At 39.3% G+C, this 19,790-nt stretch overlaps 1 long non-coding RNA gene across 1 annotated transcript in view; it reads right to left on the bottom strand.

Moving 5' to 3' along the window:
- LOC140670091 (uncharacterized) overlaps positions 1 to 9,405 on the bottom strand; it is a 31,733-nt gene extending 22,328 nt beyond the window's left edge. The window contains exon 1 of the long non-coding RNA XR_012047472.1: positions 9,011 to 9,405. This is a non-coding gene — a long non-coding RNA (uncharacterized lncRNA). The remainder of the gene's footprint in view (positions 1 to 9,010) is intronic.
- Between the last annotated feature and the right edge of the window lie 10,385 nt (positions 9,406 to 19,790).

Genomic DNA, 19,790 nt, shown 5'->3' with positions numbered 1-19,790 from the left:
ACGAGAAAATTTAATCGACGATAATAACGTAACAAACGTGGAATTTTGTTCTCGAACGTGCTTACTCGCAGTTGTGTGTTTTTTTTATGTATTTTTATGCATTTTTACGTATGCAAAGTGGCAATAAAATAGTTGCACTATCGAAAACTGGAAGATATAAAATACGGGCGTGTCGTCGCTTCTGATACAGATTTAATCTCTTCCATATACTTGATTATTGATCGTAATTCATCGACTTTATTTTGCGATGATCATACACAACACACGATATGGAATATTCATACTGAGTAATATTACACAAGCTTTACCGATAAACTATCTTATTTCACGCCACCGGCAAATTTTGAGTTTCACATTTCGCTTTGATTGTGTTGATTTTATCGCTTCTTTTAAGGTCATCGGTTTGTTATTCAGTGTTTTTTTGGGATCGCGCAACAGTATGAAAAGCCTATTATTGCTGCTAGACTTGCTGTACTTTTTTTTCAATTTTCTTTCTTTCCAGCTTTTTATTCTGAATACGAAGATTGTAATATAGCACGGTTAAAAAAAGGAAGACTTAAAATTTGTTATCCGCGAAGGAATGTTTCTCCCTCTGCTCGCAAGTATTTATTGTTGATTGTAGCTAGCGCATCCCTGGCAGATAAGACCTTTTTCGAAATAAACGAAAAATCTTCATACGCACGTCAGAGATAAGCGCGTTTATCCGACGCGCACGTATCTTTCGATCTACAATCCCCGTCGCTGTAAGGTAAGACGGGACGAAAAAGGTCCAGTGATAAGAAAGTATAATTTCTGACAATTATATAACTTTACGCGAGATTTCTGTCTTATCGATATGTTAAAAAAAAAAAAATTACTTAAAAAAAGATGACATAGAACGCCAAGCTTATGCAAAAAATTTTACACATTTTATTAAAGAAGCATTATTTTATTGTTTATTGCGTCCAAAGGAATCTTTTCTATAAATATAATGATAAAACTAAAGAATATTAAAGAATGTCGTGTCGATTAAAAAATAAAATGTTATGCTCGGTATCTTTATGAAATTTACAAATTATATCTCTCCAGTATTATAATATTTTAAAGGTGATAAGATTATATATCAGTAAAAACGGTATAAAACTTCGAAAGTAAAATAATTCGGCGATGCGTGTCGCCTCTCATATAGCTTCCTCTCTTGCTCGTTTATATCTTAATGCGCATACACCGGTGCTGTGCTTTTGCATTGCCAAGTAATTAAGCCCGTAATTGCGACAAATAACGTCCACGCGCGCGCACGGTAATTATTACGCTTATACTGGCACCACTCCGCTTTTGTGTCTGCCGATTCGTAAGGAGATCCGGTATGGCGATCCGAAACAGGTGCGATCTGTATAAGAGAGGCCAAGGAGGAGGTGAAGAAGGTAAAACGCGTCGGACCTTCGATAACTTTGTTCTCGATCGCCTCCTTCGGTGACGCGAGTGTCACGAATCTCTCTCGCAAAAATTCGCGTGGCCATAATTGGCGGTTTTACGCCTGCTCGAGAATCGAAAAGGAAAAAAAAATTGACCTTGGTGTATATTTTTATTTATTTATCTCTCTTTCACGCCAAGTGCATGTATTGGCGAGTCAACACAGAGTTGTCTGTACGTGAAGGTGAGATTTATTCCGAGTTGCTCGATATCAGAAACTACATAATTTATCGAGTTTGAGTTTCGCAGAAACTGCGGGCATTCAATTTAAGAGTTTTGTCGCAGTTGTAGAATAGTTGTTCGGTTGTCACGATATTGCGCCGAATCGCATTCCAAAGGATGGAAATAAATATGTAACAGCCAAATTTTCTATTCTTTAAACATTCTGCACTTTTCCGATTTATTTCTATTCGACGCGTCTTTCTCTTTGATTATTTTCTAGAATATTTAACATTTTTTTTTCTCACACGTGTGATTAAGCTCCCATTTTTTTTTGTAATTTTTCCTCGATCATTGTTCTGTTTTACACTGTTTTATTTAATTTTTTTTTATCTTGTCAAGCGTCGAGATGATGAAGCATTTTGTTCGACGCTGTTGTAGCTATATCTATATCGCATCCATAGATTTAATTTTATTGGATTTCTTTCTCATTTTTTGATAAATATCCCCGAGCTTCTTTGTCATATTTGATTTTAATTATTCATCTCGATAATAACGTGACTAATGGTTTAAAACGTCAAATGTTTTACTTCTTTGCTCGAACGGTCAACAATAGGTAATATATCTCTTGTTGCGCGAGTTGGATTTGAATCTATAGAACGTTGATGAATCATAGGCCACTGTACGAATGATTTCATGTATATACATATATCTACTACTAAATGACACCAATATTTTACGAGTTTCTTTAATTACACCATTCGATTTTATCTTGAAATTAAAATCTACTTTATTCACTTTTAATATCACATCTTTACAAAGGTACAAATCATCCTATGTAAATCAGCTAACAAATATCTGTCATAAAAGAACAATAATGTCCCAGAAACACCGCTCGAGAGAAATATTTATTCGACGATATTTTTCATTCAAAAATCCTATCGTTATCTCGAACAATATTATCTCTAAGAAACTAAAAGAGGATTTTTTAATTTTCTTTTTTTCTTTTTTTTCTTTTTTTTTTTTTTTTTTTTTTCGCGGATGGTCGGTCGACCCGGCTGAGACGGCAACCGGCGAGAGGCGAGAGTCATATGGGCTGGGAATTTGCCGGTTCGTGCGTGTCCCCCCTTTCTCTCTCTCTCTCTCTCTTTCCTCCCCTCTCCTCCTGGCGGGTACCGGCCTCCGCTTGGTCGGTCTTTGTGTTGGTGCGCGCTGATGTCAACGCCTGTTGGGTCGCCGTGCCCGACGCCGGTTTTATTTAATCACGCTGCTGTGCCCGGCTGCCGGCAGGCCTGTTGCTAGGCACCCTTCTCTCCTCATCTCCCCCCCCTCCCCGGCACGGCGCGCGGGGCCCTCCGCGCGCCGTGCCCCGCCCCTGTCTGTGCCACCCCACCAGAACCGCCGTGCGGCCTCACCGACGTCCGCTATCTCCTCCTCCCTCTCTTCTTCGTCGGCTTTCCTCTCTTTCTCCCGATCGGTCGTCTGCGAACCTCTTGCTCTCTTTCTCTCTTGGCACACACACACACACACATACGCACTCGTCTCTTTTTCCGTCGGTCCACCTTTCCGTCATTGTCCTTCCTTCTTTCTTTCTCTTATCTCTTCGACATCCTCTCCAGCTTGCTCCTCTCCTCTCCTCTCCTCTCCTCCTTCTCCTGTCGTCGTCGCCGTCGCCGTCGCCGTCGCCGTCGCCGTCGCTGTCGCTGTCGCCGCACTGCTCCCCTTTTTCTTTCCACTCTTCTTCAGTCGGAGCACTTTCTTTCTTCGCGTTTGTGCAGCCCGGAGTCGCAGCAGCCTCGTCGTGTGTCCTCTACCGTGTTAGTCGCGAAAACCAGTCGTCAACGTGTGAAATAAAATATGGGCGATTCTCCCTCTCTTTCTGTCTCTCGCTCGCTCGTAAAATATCAAAGGACATATTACGGTTCCAGCACGCGAGGCTGTAGACCCGCCGAATTTTTCTGCTTCGCGCCGGTTCGTGATAAGGCTGCATGATTAGGACAAAGAGTGCTGACGAGAGATTATTTTTAATACAGTACCGGACAAGCTGTTTCGTGCCGTAGTGTTTCTTCGTGATGGAATTGCAGCCGCTCGCACGAGTGTCTCTCACATTTGGAATATACTGGGAGTGCGAAACCGAATAGTATTATACATCCGTCGTACGTATGTGTATTTCCGCCGCGTCAGCATGCGAATTCACACGTCGCAAAATAACGTCACTCGATCCAAAGGTAGGTAGGTAGATAGATAGATAGATGTATACATATATATATATATATATATATATATATATATATATATAAAGTACGTCCGATCGACACGTTTGACTTTCATACGTCAACTCTTGCTGCTAGCGATTCGTTCGAGAATTTTCGCAAGATTCGCGAAAGTAATATAATATACCGTTTCAATCGCTTTAATTCGCACGCTCATCTTATCGAATGAATCGGCTTCGACTTTGTCCCCAAGATTAATATGTATATATATATATATATATATATATATATATATATATATATATTTCCTCATAATAAAATAATTTAAAATTAAAGTTGATCCACAAATTATATATGTTTGTGTATAATTATAAATACGCAATTATATTCTTATTCTCGAATGGAGTGGAAATGTAAAAGTAGATAAATTTATTTACACACATCAACAGCTGTTTGCTAGGAAAAACTCAAGTTCTCACGATTTCAAGATTAGAGAGAATGCAATGTATTTAAATCTCTGAGAATCTACCAGACCGCGATCTAGATTCTCGCGCGATCGAGCGCACAGGCCAGAGACTTGCCACGCACGCGAGTACTTAATTAATGCCGCCGATTACTTTATCGAGGGATCAAGCGCGACCCTTCGGCGCCGCCGTGATTACCTCGGCGACATTTAAATCCCGAAGACCGCGCTTACACGCTGCGTGTCGTCGATAAGCAGCGCATTTCCGTTCGAATCAGCATTGCGCGACGAGTGCACCTGCAGGTCTTGAAGCTTCGAGTTCCTCGGTCTGCTTGTAATCCTCGTAGGAATGCGCCGGTCGATGCGCAGTTTGACTGGAATTTCTGACCATCGCACGATCTCGACCGACTCTTGTAAAGACCTGTGTTTTCTTAAAATGTAGATATTTCTTTGCGAGAGCTCTAAATTTAAATATTAATTTTTTAATTATTTAAGAAAAATTGCAACCCAGTATTTAGAAAATTAAAAAAGTTAAAATACTTTTATTTACGGAGCACAAACCTTTGTAAAGAAGCAGGAAAAAATCACTCTGCCAACGAATAACTCTAGAACGGATCTGAAATTTCAATGCGCGATGAAATATATAAATTTTTTAATCCTTGTGCTATTTTTTTATATATTCAACTTTAATGTCAAATTATAATACTGCGAATATTTATGGAGAGATTGGATTTTAAACTGAAGCACTAGCTTAGAGTATCATCAGGCAGCTCGCGTATCCGCGTAATCGCGGAAGTTGACCGTGGCCGCGGTGTGCGATCGGGAAACGGGCTCATCTAATTGGAATGTCGTCGCATTACCTGCTGCAGATCGTTCCGCAGGAATGTCTCTGGCCTGCGCTTTAGCGCATTGCGCTGCGCTGCGCTGCGCAAATTCCTGCGCTAACGCGTCATCGTGTATCTTCGAGAAGCGCGCAACGTCGCTTCGAGTAGAAAGTGTAAATTAAGATAAAATTTAAGATTTAGCTTTTAGCACTCTTAAAGGCCCCCCATTAATTCTACGAAGATATATAGAGTTTGTTTCTTTTTCTTGCAAAAAAGTATATAAATAAACAAAATTATGGTCTTGTAAGAATGCAGAATACGCATCCAATAAATATATAGAGATGTAGTGAAGTTCGATAAATTACGTCTTGCGGAAAAATGTACAGAGTTTTCGAGAGACTTTTGGTAGAATTGCAACGTGAAGGCAATCGAATGAAAATCTAGCGGAAAATTATCTTCTTTTTACTACGGTACTTGAAGGGAAAAGCAATGTTGCTAAAATAATACGAAGGAGAGATTGACAATTTTTTATTCGGGAAATGTTTTCCGCGACAAGACAAATTAAAATATAAAAAATAATCAATTTAAAGCTTTTATATGTCTGTTGTATAAAATGCGTGCGAGACAGAAATTGCAAAAAAAAAAAAAAAAAAAAAGAAAAAAAAAGTTAAATTAATCGTCTTTAAACACCCTACGAGCAAAGGTGGACCGAAAGAGGGAAAGATTCCGACAGAGTAGACGAAATGAAAGAAAGAGGATTTCTAAATCTCGCACGCTCCCCCGCCTCGTCCCCATTCCTCGAGCCGGTTTGGCGTAGACGTCCTTGAAATTCGTGAGATCGGAGAACAATCGGCCATGGGCCGTGCGGTTCACTGGCGCCGAGACCGTATTCTCCACCATCGTCGCCTTGCCCTCCCTTCCTCTCATTCCCCATCCCATGGAGCGAAAACGGCATGGTTCGTTTAGGGAACCCCACTCTACCGACACCGTCGTCCATCTGTGGATCTCGTTTGAGGAGCCTCCTTCGTCGCTGCTCCTCCGCGCCTTCATTCCGCGCTACCGATGCGTCGGGCCTTGCCTGTCGGCCGTCAAGGGCAGTTTAGTTCAGTGTCGGGTGAACGGGGGGTCAGGCACGTAGACGAAAAGTTTCAAGGGCAGACGAGCAAGAGAGGAGAATCCCTCTGTTCTGCTGTCGCGTAAATCCCGGTCTGTCTGCGCGTTGATCATGGAACGCGACGTTTCATCCGCGTGCGTGTCGGATTAGGCGAAATTTTATTTGCGAATTTTGCTGGCTCCATCAGCTGGAAACTTTATCAGATTTTTCGAAAGGCCGTATTGCGTTTTACCTAACAATTGTGCTTTCCGATCTGTTTTAACAAGTAACTTTGAGGTAGGTTCTGTTAAAGGTTTGTGTGTGAGAAGAAGAATTTTAAAACATAATTAAAAAAAATTAATTAATTTTTAAATATATTTCTTTATTTATCTAATGTCTATAGATATGTCAAACAGATAAATTATATTTTTTCTAAAAATTCTTTATACATGTAGAAAAATCGTTACTTTCTCTCAATACGTGTATAATATATTTTCTTACATCACCTCTATTCCATTAGTTTCCGCGCGTAATCTTGCCGTATTATATAAAAGTAGAATCAGTGTGAAAGGTCAGTAATTTCACATTAGTATTTCAGAGAGAGATGAATGAGAAAAAAAGATTAAAAAGAAGCCTTCGGTTCGAAATCGGAACGTGACGCGACGGATTATTCGGACTCTGCGGCTTCCACGAATCTCGTTATCTCTCCTCGTAATTTCGAAGAAAATCATTTGTTCTCGCGACGCTGACGGCCGGTCGTTCTATTTTTTCGCGGCGTGTCGCGACGAAGAGAGAAGAGATACGGATTCTCGCGCTTACGTGCTCGCTAGTCTCCGTAGGTGGATAACTTGTTTTTCGCTGTAAGCGTAATTCTCCGGGAATGCGAGTGTCGAAGCGATAAGCTCTCAACCGGTGTCGCTACGTTGATTAAAACTTAATTCGATTTCCCTCTGTCGCAGTTCCCGGCAATATCTCAGACTTCTCGCTTTTTACCGATGATAAAATTCAGGGTGGAAACCTCGCGCACGCGCGCGAAACAAATGTAAATTATAAAAATCATTCTACGAGAAGGTCGTGTCGTGTTCTCTTTAATTATTAATTTAATGTGAGTAATTTCTGAAAGTAAGATATTAAAGACGTTAATAGCCTTACGCTATTAATTTTTTATACTCTCTCTCCCTCTCTCTCTCTCTCTTTGTTATTAATACATTACAGAAATTTTACAAAATTATAGAAATCTTGATATTCGATATTGAACGAGTTAATTTTGTATAAAGGTTCCCTTTTGAGCCTTTTTAATTTAACACGATGTTAATTTAAGCGTATCGTATATATCTATATGGATGACACGTATGGGGGGGGGGGGGGGGAGGAGAGTCAAGCTTTTACTCACATAACTATATTATATTTTGACGCGTTATTTACTAAAGCTTGGTTCCTTTTTTTTTTTTTTTTTCCTAAAGACTTTTTTTTTTTTTTATCGACCATTTTGTACACGTGCCTCGCGCCAGATGCATATTCTCGTTCGAAGCCGCCACTCTCGGTGATGTCGTGCGCTAATGAAGCGCAAACGCGCGATATCGCGATATCCGTTGCATCCGATTTGCATAGAAATAAGCGAACGACGTGATATACAATCCTCTTTATCTCTCTCTTTTTTTCTCCTTTTTATCTCTGTAAATTCTCTCTGTAATGTTCGCACTTTATTCCTTCTTGACGCGGCGGAATTAATTACGAAAATTTGATATGTTGAGTATCGAGCAATTAAGGATGATCTCGAGTGGAAATGCTTTACGAGAATCTGTCTTTAATGGAACATATCAATCATCGAGAGTAGTTTCGCAACTTTTGTTTTCGGCACACTGGGTATATCGGTACTTTGGATGAACTGCAGCTTCGAAATCGTTGTCTGAACTTGACTTTTGCGATCCCCTTGAACAGTCTCCGACGAGTTTGCGGAGATTCCGTCGGGAGAGCGAAAGAGAAGGATGTATATGTAAGGAGGAAACTGAGAAGGATAGCGGCAAGAGGGATTGGTTATTTTTAGACGTCCGCCCGTTCTTTTTTCGTTTCTTCTTTTTTTCTTCTTCTTTCTCTTCTCGTACCATTCCGAAAATACATTTATAGCTGGTAATGCGCGCGTATCGAAGTTTTGTGAAAGAAATATTGCAAATAACTTGAGAGAAAAGCCGGGTATAACATTTTTCGAGATACATCACGTTCCTCTCTCATCCAAAGTAAATTATTAAACGTACCATTTATATTATATCCTACTAAATTATCAACTTGACGAGAGAAAAGAAAAAAAATATATTGATTTTTGTATTATATGATTTATATATATATATATTTTATTTGTAAGTGTGTTTGGATCAAATGTAAAAATGTTATCCTCATATTGCAAGATTTTCGCAAACTCTTATAATCTAACGAAATTATCATTATTATCGAATTCGAGTCAACGTATCGCGATCTCTATAAAATTGCATCCAACGAGCTCCACTCGTGTGTAAACGCACATTATTCGCAGACACGTTGCCGATCTCGATCGCGATATACCGTTTAATTGCGTGCTTTATATAACGTTGCGAGTGCATTAACGTTCGTGAAAAATCTAACGTGATTTTATCTGTGGATTTGATCGCGAAAGTTTCTCCGTACATTTTTTTCCAGGGTTCGAATAGATATATAAATATACATATAGTATATTTACGGGGTTGCTGTCGTGTAAGGCGAAATGTTTGCCGGAAATCTTACGCCAACTTATGGCCGCGCGTTTATCAGCCGGACGATTGAATTTACTTACCGGAAATCTGATTAACTCACTTCTCACATATTCACATATATACGGCCATCGATGATCGATACCGATAAATATATCGAGGGAAATATGATTCACTCACATATATTTATCATCGACTTGGCGATGCATTTTTCAAATTGAATTATCAATTGCGCACGAGGTATGCGAGCGTCGCGAAAAATATTCATTTACTCATTCGTAAATGATTCACTTCTATTCAACGCAACAAAACGTATCCGTATTGTAGTGTTCGGGCCCAAGCTCGGGGATAAATTACGCGTTAATCGTCCGCTTCACAAGTAGCACTTAACAGTTGTAGCAATTGCATTTAACTGCCATGCCGCCGCGTTGCAACTGCGCTTAAACGGCAATTGACGCTTAAACTATCGATGTTTCGATGCGTGCGGCGATTGTTAAAAATTTATGAGCTCTCACGGTGTCGTTATCGCTCGATCATTTTCCATCAGTTCTACCGGCGGGGAGGGAGGGAGGGGGGGGGGGCATATGATACACACACCCGGGAGAAATTTAAACGCTCCGAGGTGTATTATTAAACCATATCGATTTAATTATACATACGTGTATACGTTATATCGTCGGGCGAATCTCGTCGTTTTAAATCTCTTTCCGATTGTTGGTCGCGGATTTATTACGGCAATCCCACAGCGTGTAAAATCGCGATTATATGTAATATGTATCGAATGACCCAGAGAAACAACGAATCGGTAAAACTTTGCTCCCCAGTTTTCGAGTATACGTACTCAGGAATTTACCAGCGTACTTCTACCATGTTCTATACCAGCCCGCATTGCGGTGACCTAAAAATAAGAAGGCGATGCCGCATACGCCCTGGGCCGGTTGATTTCCTGCCAATTTCACACTCGCCCGTGTGTCCGTTCCCGAAGGAACAATGGCTATTTTTCGGCGCGAGTCATCGTACTAGAATCACTCGCCTACAATAAAACTAATACCAAATTTCGATTGTTATTTGCAGAGAATCCGGCGTCGCAATCTCCTATAAAATTAAAATAAATACAGATACCGCGAGCGCGAAATAGAATTGGAGCTTAATAAATAATTCCACGAGTGTAGATTTGCATTCTGTTTCAGCGAATCGAGTAATTTGTCGTAATTAATTCGATTCGACGAAAGCGTCAATGAATCGCCCACGTCCGTTGGTTATTTTTAGTCAATTCTTCGAATCTTCATTCCGACATGGATCGTCCATTCGGGGATGTTCTCTTCATCCAGACAAGCGTCATTAATATACGCGTTGCCTCTCACCACAGCTGCCATCGGCAAATGAGTCACAATTATGGGCTCGAGTGTTTTCTTCTATGCAACTATTGAGGAACCTGCCGTCACGAACGGACGTTATTATTGTTGCACATGCGAGAGGTGGTCGCGCGATCTCTTCCTCGACGGAATCTTGACTCATCTACCGCACTCGCAGCGGAAGTTCCTTAATGGCCGTTACACGCGGCTACGTTCGTCCCACCTTCACGTGGTTCCGCCGTCGTCGCGACTTCCGCCCTGGACAACGAACGTGCCGATGAATTTTTCATCGCGATCCCTATAGAGAGCTGCTATTTCTATAGACGGGAGCGTCAATAAATTCTTAGACATTCTGCTGAAAGACCGAAGTGCAACGCACTCGGGTGGTACAATTTATTTTGACTCATCATCGTGCAAAGAAAAAATCACTTCTTGTTTTGTATATTAATCATTTATTCGGAAGATTAAAATATTTTTATCAAATATATACTTGCTATCAGAAATGTAGAAAAATTGTAATCTCTCATAAACATCAAGTAACATTTGCGATTGGACACTATTAAATTCATATTCATATTTATTATGATTAGCGAAATTATAGCGTGTGGATATACTTGAACGAAGAAGAGATACTCTATGCTGTTTATGAGTTGTGCTTATTTTGCTAAGGCACCATCAAGAAAGTAACTACTTCAGCGAGGAACGGTAATAATCTCACACGCTGTATTAAAAGATATATTTACACATATACATACATATATATATATATATATATATATATATATATATATATATATATTTTTTTTTTTTTTTTTTTTTTGGTTAACATAATTTTTCAATCAAGATGGATCGAAGGAATTTATGAGCTCTTATTTTAATCCTTATTTGAACTGTATTATCGCACAAATCTGAGGATAAAACCGTCGTACGCGAAAAAAAACTTGAGATTGCGATTAAATTATCGAATGAAACGCATTCGACTTTCGAGGAAAACGCTCTCGTCGGCGAGCAATTAATAGATGTGTAAATATCTGGCGATAACGGTATGCAGTAATTACGATAAGCGACTTCCCTCCGCATGATTTACCGGTTGCCGTAATGACGGCCAAGGACGAAGGAGCGGAGGAATATCAACAAAGATGTGATGTACATTTCCCTTTTTGATCGATTAGCTTCGAGCAATAGTTATAATTCGGTACTGGATGGTACGGAAGGTAATCGGGTTGGAAAACGTGAAGCACACTGCGCCTTTATTTATTCAACGAAACCGCGTTAGAAAGGTGAAGGTAGAACGAATGTATAACTCTCACAAGTCACAAGTCTATTGATAAATCGTTAACAACTCAAAGTGCCGATTCTATTATACCGATTCGCGCGTCTTTCTATATACGTAGAGAAGAAGGCTTACTGCAACAGGAGAAATGTATAACATTTGTGAGTCACGTTATACACGTACATCTATAGAATTTAGTATAATGTACGTGATCCAACAATGTTAAAGGGCAGCATCCGGACGTTATCGCGTTCGTTGACAGTTCACGCTTGAATTATCACTGAATCGCTTTCACGATTTATCGAGGAAACATTTCAATAGAGCAGAAAGGAGTATACGAGAGAAAATGTTTATTCGAGATAATTCTGTGGAATCTACATTATTTACGAGTACGTGAATAATTCTAATGACTAACGGTATCGGTTTCATGAGTCATAAGAGATTGTTCATCGTAAGAATGATGGGTTTCTTTTTTTATTAAACGCAAAGATCGAGCGTGTTCGTCAATGGCAATGTCAGCGACACGAAAAGACGTGCGACTAAAATTACAAAAGTTTCTTTTTTTTTTTTTTCTTTTCTTTAAAGAGATCAGCAATTTCGGCATCTCTTATATCGCCTCCCTCTTTCCTTCAGTGGCATAAATTTTGTTCATTCCACGAGATACTTTCTGATATGTGTCTGCGTCAGATGATCTCGTGGACATTCCGTTTCTCATTTTTCATTATTTCTGCTCCAACGTGGTTGCATTGAATAACACATTTCATGTAATTTTATGTATTATGAGTATACGGGAAATGTACATCACATCATTTAAAATTAAAATAACTAGTACAGATATTAATAGTAGTAGATAGTAGCAATAGTTAATCGTATTTAATGCATTCGGTCGCAATGGACATTGAAAATTGTCTGTGTCAATGTCTGCGTTATCAATGCATGTGTATGTATGAATCTCTCAAAGAGATTGCTATTAAGATATAAAGATGTGTATGTTAACTGCTTTTTTCTTGCTTTCTGCTTTCATTCTTGATAATAGTCGACGTGTTTTATTTATATGTATATTATATTCTCATGCTTGCATATTTAAAAAATAGAAGTAAATTTATATTTTATTTAAATACAGTACATTTGCATAATTAAACTATTATTAGTATATATTATGTACATGTTATTTTAGTTTAATATTCATGAAAAAATTTTTTTAAATTAAAATTTGTGTTACACAGGGACAAAAAAAAAGATTATATCGTTGCGTTTGACACATTACTCTTGAAAGCTCTGTGTCTATTTTGTGTAGATATAATCTATATATCGTACGGTAGTGTCTCTTGCAACGTTAGTGATGTAATACACAGATGTTTCTATGTCACAGTGTTGTAAATGTGGCGCCATTGGCGCAGTCTCTTGGAGTATTAAATTTCCAGCTGCGCCTCTCTTACGTAAAACCACGTGCTTGTGCGCGGACTCTTTTTTTCTTTCTTTTTTTTTTTTTTTTTTTTTTTTTTTTCACGCCAACAGTTTATTAATTGTGTCACACATGCGTTATCGTTAAGCGAAACACGACGGTATCTAGGAGGAAGTTTGGTCGCAAGGTATGCGATAAATATCGTAGAACATTTATCGAACTATTATGTCGTGGAAAAAGTGGTCGTTTCGATAAATACATATGTATTATACGAGGGAGGACAAATCGAGTTATGTCGCAGCGATGATATCGATAAATGCGGAAAATTGCCGCCTAAGCATAGCCCTATTTCACATATTTCTTCAACGTAATATCGACATATTGTGCCGCGTAATTTTTTTACATGATTTCAAATTACTTTGCAGAAAATTACAAAGATATCGTTTAATAGATGTCGAAAATAACGGAACAAAATTATTTTTAGAGTTTTCCGTTTCGTTTTTTTTTTTTTTTTTTTTTTTGTGTGTTTTTTTCAAGCCGTCTTTTTAGGAAAAAATTAATCCAAGAATTACTATTCGCTTTTGTAACTTACAGGTCGAATATCTGTTAAAACAAGATGATACTTTATTTTTAATATCTTCCACGACAATCTCCAAGAATATACATGTGCTTAATTCACGAATTTCGCATTTCTGCAAAAGGTAAATCATAATGTGACGATACATGCGTCGTATAATTTGTGCGAATCATTCTAACGACGTTTGCGCGAGTGAAATTTGCACTTTGAACAGATAACACGACGATAACGAGCTTGACAAATGAGAAACTACGGCGTTAACCTATATTTAAAATGGCGGTGGTAATTAGAAGCCCCTAATTATTGTCACATGAGATTTATACACGTCGCCGATAAATCTCAAATTATCTCGGTATATTATACCCTACGTACATGTATATAAAGTTGTAAGTATATTATATTATTTTTTTCTCGAGAGAAAACAATGACGGTAACGTGGAGGTAACATAATAACGTGAGCGATCGATATTTCGTCAAATGTAACAGTTTAAATCTGCGCGATTAGCGTTATATTATGAGGAGTCGTCAACTTGTTTGCTTTTTCACAATTATTTCAATTTTCCAAAACGGCCGTTCTCGTTTTTATCGTCACTATCATTTTTATATACCGGATATGTCGCCAAATTGCCCGTTTTGTTTCTTCGAGTTGCGTGACTCTTTTTATATCGGGTACGGCAGTGGGCATAAATATAACCGAATGAAATATAATTTATCAGTAATAACTAATAATTAACGAATTTATACTTGATATGGCAATAACATAAATGAATAGTTTTTCCATTAACTGCAGTTTCCGAACAGATATCGTAAAATAAGTTAATTGCATAAAATTGGCTAAACTACTCATTATATATATATTTTTTTTTTACATATTTTTATATTATCGAGAACTTTTGATCTACATTATTTTAAAATAAATACGTTTAAGTACATACGTGAAGTAGCGTGTGTACTTTGTTATCGCGCGCGCAGATCAACCTCATTTAAGTAATTTCGTGACAAAGAAAAATTTTTGAACACACAACGCGTGTGTACGATGTATCTTTTCTAAATTGGAGCAAGAGATAGCGTTTTTAAGCGTTGAAAGGGAAAAGTTTTCGTCAAAATGTAAATGTGTCGCAATAAATGATTGGCGATCATTGGAATTAAAAAAAAATCCAACTTATCTAATTTCGTCTCGGTGAAATAAGTCAAGAGATTGTGCCTCGAGATAACGGATTATTTCTCGCGAAATGTCAGCGATTTATCGGCAATGCCGGAGAAAGTGGGTCGCCGCGACGTCATTTTTTCGTCTTTTTCAAGGTTGCTTCGTTCGGGCATCGCACAAGAGGAGGTGTACACGCGGCGCCGATATAATTGCTTAATAACACTTCTCTGGCTAGTGAAGTGAATTATAACGCGTGTGTGTAAGCGTGATTTATCGATGGAAACGGAGCGAGCGAAGGAAGAGGGGGAAGAAGGGGTCGGAAAGAAGAGAAGCATCGCATTTATACCGACGTCTCTGAACGAATCGAAAGAATCGCGGATTCGCACTTTTCACGACCGAAACAACGCGGGACCGATTAGAATCTGATATTTCTGACGCCAAGCATGTATAAATTATAACCGGACAGCTGGCGAGGTGTGATTTATCGCCCGAGAAACGGAGGAAACACAAGCGGATTATTGTCTCGCCCAAGGAGTTTCTCGCGATCATTAGCGATATAATCGTGAGAGATGTACAGATAATTCCGTTATTATTGAAAATTATGTCTCATTGTTGTCGTTACGCGCGTTTATACTATACATCTCTGCCACTTTTATGGACGCGATTATCTCTCGCTTGGAATTAACGATTATTAAGAATTCAGACATGTTTCTTTGAATTTCCAGATCTGGCTGTCTGAAAGTAATTTCAGACAATCTGTCTTAATTTGTCATCACGGTCGTTTTTCTAAAAGTTTAGAAAATTATTATATCTAAAAACTCGGACAATGTCTTTAAGAAAACTTCTCTTTGTCTATGATTATTTTTCACAGTGATTTATTACTTGGTTCCTTCTGCAGTTTATACACAATGACAAGAGGGACTTGCTAAATAAGCGTGCCGAGATAAAAATTTTAATCAAGTAGGTATCCGAAATATGATAAAATCTAAAAGTAGAGTAATCATGTTACGTTTGATATTATTTCACGCGAGCCATCTTTTTGCATCGAGAAATTTCGCATTCTGCGTATACGTGTAAACTTGGCCCGCGTTATTATGCTTTATATCAAGTTCATTCAATTGAATCCTTCGCGAAATCTATATCCGGACGATGCTCCTCTCGCGTAGAAATTCCGTCGCGCTAACAAAGTGTGGAAAAAAAAAAATCTCTGGAGAGACAACGAGAGTGAGCTTTCTAGACGGCGGAGAGGCGGGAGGCGGAGATTGCTCGCGCACGCAGATATTCATCTCGCGAATATATCGTTGAAAATCTTGTTACATGGCTGCGCGATGCAACATCTGCCGCGCGTGTCCCGCACGGTTTGATAAACGAGCAAAAGGTGAGCCAGGAACGCCGGGGTCCATTGTCGGGTCTCTTGCGGTACTTTCCAACGGATTCCCGTCGTGTCTCGCTTGATCGGAGAAAACGACGAATCGTCGGAAATTTACCCGCGTTTTTTTCTTTTCTCTCTCTTTTCCTTCCTCGTCATCGGAAAGAAAATCGAGGAACCCTGCAACTGCGCTCTTCGCGATCAGCATAATATATGTGTGCGTGCGTGTGTGTGTGTGTGTATATGTCACAGAAAAGACTCCCCCGATTTTCCCTCATGAATTATGCATTCGGTATTTTACAGCATGTTCCACGCGACTGTGCAAATACATGTCGGAAAATTTCAAGTTCTTTGCAAGAGAATACTCTGCGAGTGTAAGATTGCATTCTGTAAACTGTTGGTAAATAATGCATATGTTTGGGATTTAGGTCAATTTCTTTATTTTACCGTGCGAGTTATAATTTAAAATACTACTGGAATATTCTCGAGCTAATGAAGAGACTATTCTCTTTAAAAGCGAATGAAAAATCGCGTAAGCTCTCGTGCGATCAATCGCATGCGAATACGTGAATTGTTACGTTCGCACCGTTCGTTTATTATTATTTAATTCCCGAGACGTTCTACGAAGAATAGGATATATTATTAATTGTGGTAAAAAACATAATCTCTCTCTCTTTCTCTCTCTCTCTCTCTCTCTCTCTCTCTCTCTCTCTCTCTCTCCCCCCCCCCCCCCACGTTATTTCAAGTGTTACGATCTTACTGATAAAGTTTACGATATCACAGCGAGTTCTTTTGTTAGCTTCAACGTCGTGCGACCATCGTTCAGGAGCAGAAGAGACGAACAAGAGCATCTTCCGCAGCTCTCTAGTCGCAGCATCATCATCCGAGGGATTCAGACTGGTGTCCTTCATTCAAACGTATCGTTCGCGACACGCGTTACTCGGGTACTTTAGGCTGTGCCAATTTAAAAGTCAGTCAGGTACCTGAAGTAGCGCGCGCTGCGGAGAAACGAACCGCGCCTTTTCAAGGGGACAGGAGGAGAAAAAAAGGAGAAGGTTGAGAGAAAGAGAAAAAGAGAGAGAGAGAGAGAGAGAGAGAGAGAGAGAGAGAGAGAGAGAGAGAGGGAGAGAGAGATAAAGAGAGAGAGAGAGAGAAAATGAGGAGAGGTAGAGAAAGAAGAGCAGGAAAGAAGAAGAGCGTGTGTGGAGGCTGCATGTTAATTGTACTTCATCAGGTGCTCTGGTGGATTCGATACCCGGCACCTGTTGGAGCGCAATTCATATGACTATGCCTTGCTGCCTTATTCCCTCCGCAAGCGTGGAGACTGGAGACCGCGTCTCCGAGGACAAACACGCGCGACTTCCACCAGATGCGCAATCGAAACATAATGTAAACTTTGATCTTGTTCCTCTGTCTGTTTGAATAAAGTTGCGTGTAAAAATAATATTGATGTATGTAAGATGTTCTGTAAAGTATAACAAATGTCAATTAATCAAATAGTCTATATTTTCCAGATTTTTTTCTAAATAGTTTAACAACACGAATCTTATTATTGTTTCACCCTTTATGCATATGTCATCTGGATTATTTCCAGAATATATCGTGACGATCCTACGGCGTGATGTTTAATCAGTAAATAAAATTAGTCGGCGTTGCTTCGTCGCTATACGTGTGGTAGCCAGCTATTGCGTGATCGTTATTGCGGAAAGCTGTTAACTGTGGGTGTTTGTACCCAACGTGAAGGAGACAGAGCCCGTAGTCGCGTATCTCGCCGTCAACTAATGGGATAATGACGTTACATAGGGTCGCGTGGCCGGGCAGGGAGAAGAAGAGACAGAGCCAAGAGAGGTGTGGTGAGAGGGGGAGAGGGAAGAAGGGAGAAAGGAGGTCGTATAACGCAATTATTCAGCTCCGTGCGCACATCGTCTTGGTGGAGGAATAATCCGAGGGCGACTAAAAGTGACCGGCGGGTTTCTTTTATTTAAAATTATTTAATAATAATCGACAACGTAGGTCGATCGATGGAAAATGACATTTCAACAGCACGTATCTCCTCCTCCTTCTTTCACGCTTGTATGTAAAAATTAGCCAGTTTCAGCCAGTTTTTCTTTTTGTTCTGGTTAAAAATGGAGAATACATTTATTTGCGGACGGACAAATGGTTTGTTAATCACGAATCGTTTCAGAGAATTCTTCATGGAATATTTATCGTACATTTCGTTTATTTCATCGTACTAAATGTAAAATGCGTGTTTCACCTCGCAGTAAACATATGCCTGTAATACATGTATACGAAATCATTAATCAGTCTGGTCGTCGGCTAATATAAGCGTGATGACGTCACCTTTTATTCGTCAGTCGCGGATTTGATTTACATTTCCATGACTAGATAATATCTGATGGATATCTCGAGTTCAACCCTCCCTTGGCATACTTTGACGATACTTATTATTATTATTATTTTTTTTTTTTAAAGAGCGCGCGCTTGTAACTATTATAATTTCCACCTATGTGCTCTATCACTATACAAACTGTGATTAACTTAACCACGGTCTGTCTGTCTTACGATAGCGCTACCGCGAGAGATTGCTGTTACTCAAGTCAATGAAAGAATCGCGGGAATTAATACTAGATCCGCGTAATTACCGGCTTAATTTCCTGACGCTTGTAATTCCAGTTCTATTTGACCACGCCCAGATATAATTGCGCCGCGCGGAGAAAATGGACTGCTATCGCTCTTCGTAAATCCTTCCCCGTAAGCATCCTGACTTAAGCGCAGGTTACATTTCCAGCTGCTTACCCGAGCTTAACGAGAAATAAAATTAAAAGAAGGAATAAAAATACTTTTTTTATTAAAGTCCTTGACGAAAATAAAAAAAAAGTCCCTATAGTTTTTATGCGATATTATTAAAATCAACTCTGAATCATTATTGGGGCTGAAAAAATATTCCAAAAAAAAAAAAAAAAAAAAAAAAAAAGAAACAAAATTGTCACATTTCTTTTACTTTAAAGACACATGTCTGAATAAAATTTGTCTCTAAATAAAACGAATATAACGTCAGATGGACAATAACTACCATCAAATTGTACGGTTATAAGGTCGAGTCGTCCAGTATATAAGAACCGCGTGCTTTATCCGTTACTCGAGGAGAGACGCTTCGAGGATTTTTCCACCTTACTATTACGCTAATTGATCGACGGTTTTACGCGCCGTATACATGCGCACGTAGGTGCTCGTTTTTTTTCGGTAATACGCTCGAGAGCGTGGCTATGCGCCAGCATATATTCATAAGAAAGGAGAGCGAGCAAAGAGGGAGAAAGAAGAAAAAAGGGGGCAAATAAGAAAAAAAAAAAAAAAAAGAAAATGGACCGGTCTGCGCTCTCACGTGAGTTATAATTCCGAGGAGCATCTTCTGCTTCGAGAGAAATTAAAGTGGAATTACAAGTCAATCGAGCGAGCTTAATGACGCGCTTTAACGAGCGCTAAAAGGGGGCCTCGTATCGACCGAACGGAATCGAACGTAACTCGACGGGGTTAATACCCGTGGAGGAATTTTACTTCATACCCCTTATCGCGCGTCTCGAGTCTCAGCCCGCATGCTAATTGTACGCTAATATCGTTCTGCGCGAGATTACGGTGACACTGGGTTTTCACAAAGACTATAATGTTGCTCATCTCGACGCAAAGTTAGATTTAAAGGGATTAAAATTATATATTATAAAATCCTTCTCTCACAC

Source organism: Anoplolepis gracilipes, chromosome 10 (assembly GCF_047496725.1).
Source record: "Anoplolepis gracilipes chromosome 10, ASM4749672v1, whole genome shotgun sequence".
Lineage (NCBI taxonomy): Eukaryota > Metazoa > Arthropoda > Insecta > Hymenoptera > Formicidae > Anoplolepis > Anoplolepis gracilipes.
This window is presented reverse-complemented; position numbering and strand designations above follow the sequence as displayed.